General features: G+C 39.2%; 1 protein-coding gene and 1 long non-coding RNA gene across 2 annotated transcripts in view; one reads left to right on the top strand and one right to left on the bottom strand.

Annotated features, from left to right (window-relative positions):
- LOC107097844 (potassium voltage-gated channel subfamily KQT member 1-like) overlaps window positions 1–4,219 on the bottom strand; it is a 106,012-nt gene that overhangs the window by 91,936 nt on the left and 9,857 nt on the right. The window lies entirely within an intron of this gene.
- LOC107097845 lies at window positions 2,661–3,847 on the top strand. Its single transcript, XR_001481862.1, has 3 exons — window positions 2,661–2,701; window positions 3,200–3,419; window positions 3,515–3,847. It is a non-coding gene; the product is annotated as an uncharacterized LOC107097845 (long non-coding RNA).

The raw sequence follows: 4,219 nt of genomic DNA, 5'->3' as shown, positions 1-4,219 counted from the left end.
ATATATATATATATATATATATATATATATATATATATATATATACTTTTTTCTGTGCGGCCCAGTACCAAATGACCCACGGACCGGTACCGGTCCGCGGCCCGGTGGTTGGGGACCGCTGCTCTAAACCACAACCAAACCCTGACACCATCTCTAAGTTGAATAATGCAGCTCTTGGTAGAATAACTTAGCGTTTTAATATGATAATTTTTCTAAATAGAACTAATTTACAAGAAAGTTGCTGAGTTCAAAGGATGAAAGTGAAGTAAGTTAGGGTTACACAGGTAAATAGTCTACTTTTAACAAATTTACCAAACATTATGAGACACTGACTGTGTCTGAATGGACTAATAATAGTGCCTACGTTAATGAAGCTAAAAAATAAACGGGACAAAATTTGTGTTTTTCTAGAATAAAAAACAGGAACTGTATAAAGTAGCAATGAGCCATCCATCTGAAGCTCTACTAATAAAACGTTACTTAGACACCATCAGTAGTTTTTTTTTTTATCTTAATGCAGAGGTCTTTGACAGGGGGTCCGTGACCCCTAGGGGGTCCATGGAGATACTAAATGGGGGTCGCGAAAGATTTGGTTGATTAGACTTTTTGTTATATTCCACGAATTGAATTTTAAATACACATTAACATGAATTCAACAGACTGTAGTAAACAGATAAATGGAGGCAGAATATTTCTTTATGTCATCAATGCACATATCAGGCGACACACAAGAGCTCTTTCAATCTGGGCACTGTTTCATTCACAACACCTGTCCCATCAGAATCAGAAATACTTTAAAAATCCCAGGGCAAAATTTCTTTTTTTACACGATTCCATTCGTAATAGAGTGACTAATAGACAGGGACCGGTGTGATATAACACAATTTCATACAATATATATAATTAGGGGGTCCCCGCTCCATTTCACCATCAGTTTGGGGGTCCTTGGCCTGGAAAACGTTGAAAACCCCTGCCTTAATGCATCTGTGTTTCATTAAGCCAATTTAAACAAAAAGTTACTTTAAGCAACAGCTAATGTAAATAATCGACAGATGTGTAAGGTCTGAAACCTAAGTTAGGCAGATGTAACTACTATCATAATGCTTTTAAAAGATTCTAAAATATGTAAAAACTTTAAAAACAAGTTTCTCCACTGCATTCCCACTTAGCCTCTAAAGCCTGTCTAACAATGTGAACACTCATTTTAAAGGGCTCACAGGGACCCTATTGTCCTTTTTACTAACAGCTGTGGGTTTTCAGAGTCCATATAAACAAACCTACACCTCTCCATGATTCAGTTTGTTCTTTCTGCCTGTTAATGACTTGCCTTGTCAAATCAAAGAGCAGAGCAACAGCTTCAGTCACTGTCTGTTAGTCTGCTAAAAGTGGAAAACACTAAAGCACTGGAGGGACAGTTGGACGGAAAAGTTTTACTACAATTGTTGCTTATTTTACTGCAACTTATTTGTTGAACTTACAAAACTAAAGTGTAATATATAGTCTACATTTTGAAATGTTTCTTCTTAACTGTTTAGGCAAACAGTACTTGATATCATGCTGCAGAAACCAACAACAAGAAGAACTTAAGCATTTCAGCTCAAAATGATCTGTTATTCTGAACAGTCCTTTGAAACACTATTATCTCCAGAACACAGAGAGGAACAAAACTCTATTTCCTTTTGTTAACATTTATTTTGACTCAAGATCTAGAACTGATGTCTAATGAACATCTTTTAGTTTGTGTAACCAGTGGCGAGGGATACTGTAGTTATAAACCATCTGAGTAAATAATTATCCTTTGTGTCTATGGTTAATCTCATCCGTTCTGAGTTACTGTAGAGTACAAAAAACTAATAGTTGTTAAGGTAACATTACAAACAGTACCTAGAGCTGTCTGGTAATGCTTGTCGATAAGAGTTCTCGGGTAAATAATAACACTAACAACAATATATTTAATATCTGAAAGGGGGCATTTAATCTAAAATTAGAGCTTGAAAAATATATTGCTTTTTGCAGAATCAAATTAATCATTAAATCTCTTTCAAATCAAATAAACTAAAACTCTCTGTGACAGATTATTCTTTTTCTATAAATAAGTGTCCTGTTCACGAGTGAGGGAAGAATGGAGTGGGAGATCGATAGACGGATCGGTGCGGCTGCTGCAATAATGCGGACGATGCACAGGTCTGTCGTGGTGAAGAGAGAGCTGAGCGAAAAGGCAAAGCTCTCAATTTACCGTTCGGTCTACGTTCCTACCCTCACCTATGGTCATGAAATTTGGATCATGACCGAAAGAACGAGATCCCGGATACAAGCGGCTGAAATGAGCTTCCTCCGCAGGGTGGCTGGGCTCTCCCTTAAAGATAGGGTGAGGAGCTCGGTCATTCGGGAGAGGCTCAGTGTAGAGCCGGTTCTCCTCCACATCGAGAGGAGTCAGTTGAGGTGGCTCGGACATCTTCTTCGGATGCCCCCTGGACGCCTCCCTCGGGAGGTGTTCCAGGCACGTCCCACTGGGAGGAGGCCCAGGGGACGACCCAGGACACGCTGGAGAGACTACGTCTCTCGGCTGGCCTGGAAGCGCCTAGGGCTTCCCCCAGCAGAGCTGGAGGAGGTGTCTGCGGAGAGGGAAGTCTGGGAGTCTCTGCTTAGTCTGCTGCCCCCGCGACCCGGTTCCGGATAAAGCGGGAGACGACGAGTACGAGTAAGTGACATTGCAAAAACTTTTGGCCATTCAAATTTACATTACCGTACATAGATTCAGAAAAATGAATTATTTTCTGTCGTTAACTCATTGATAACTCACTACTCACACCTCCATCTTAATTTTGTATCACTTATATTTGCATTGGCTACCAAGCTTTAAAATACAAGTTTAGTTTTGATACTGTTAATAAATTGGTTTCATGTTTTAAGCAGTTCAGCATGCATCTAATGTGAGAATGTTAATGTAAGTCTTGAAACTAACGTGTGTCAATGTTCCAGTTGTTTGTCACAGTAGAGTGATGTCTATTATGTACTTTTAGTGAGGACAAATCAATCAAGATGATATAGGGGGGCTGTTCAGTTTAGTGAAATAAGATGCTAATGGCTAAAAAAGCTATGCTTGTAGTTTTAAATCTAGTCTATCCATCAGTAAATGACAACATACATGTTTTGTCCACTCCTTTCTCACTGTGCTTATGGAAACATGGGTCAACAGGTTCGTACACCTGCTGCCCAAGGGGGGAAAGGAAGCTCCCCTGTCAGTGTAACAGGTGTGCTGCCTTATATGACCATCAAAACGGGATATTCACACAAGCAGAAATGAAAGACGGACAGTGGGTGGGCACTGAAGAGAGAAAAACAGTAATTATGACGGATTTATGGATGACACACATTCTTGCAGCTGTCTCACTGTTACACCTGTGAAACTGGTTGAGGTACCAACACAAATGGAGCATTGATCAGAAATAAACTCCGTTTTTAAAAGTCTACTGATTTGTTTCTAAATTATTCTCATTTTATTTCCATGCAGTCTGGATACAAGGGGAGGATAAAAGAGGTGAAACAGGAGGGACGTCATCCTTGGTAGCAAACACACTTCTAAATACAGGTTTACATTCACAATCAGGAGACCGTGAATATAACATGAAGGCCATAGCCAGTGGGCCATGACCAAGTCTGAGGGAGGTCTTCAGGCTTTTAATGCACATTGGTTCTAGATCATTACTCCTTTCTCCAAAACAAAGAGGTCTGAAAATGACTAACGCATGCAAACAGCCGTTGTAATGAGCGCATAGAGACAGTAAGGTAAATACTTGGGAAAGTGAGGGAAATCCTGAGGTGGCTGACCTGAATAGGGAATGAATCACTGTAGAATGCATTGTTCTATTGTATAGAAATTGTTTTTATCTAAGACCAACCACATATAAGGTTGAGCATTCAATTCAAAACAAGTTCAGGCGAAAACATAAACAAATTAAAACTAACATCTGTTTCAAAACATCATTATATCCACCAAAAATTAAAACAATCTTTAATTTGATGATGCAATATTTGCGTTTGTGGCACTTTTGGTCTCAGGTACAGTATATTATTTAGCCAAAGGTACTCACTAACCTGCCTTTACTTGAATACGTATTTAATTCTATTTCAATTCAATTCAGTTTATTTATATAGCGCCAATTCACAACACATGTCATCTCAAGGCACCTTACAGTTTTAACCAGATCATCCAGTC

This window comes from Cyprinodon variegatus, unplaced genomic scaffold (assembly GCF_000732505.1).
Source record: "Cyprinodon variegatus isolate N-32 unplaced genomic scaffold, C_variegatus-1.0 Scaffold728, whole genome shotgun sequence".
In the NCBI taxonomy this organism is placed as follows: domain Eukaryota; kingdom Metazoa; phylum Chordata; class Actinopteri; order Cyprinodontiformes; family Cyprinodontidae; genus Cyprinodon; species Cyprinodon variegatus.
Note: the sequence above shows the minus strand (reverse complement) of the source record. Positions and strands in the feature narration are given on the sequence as shown.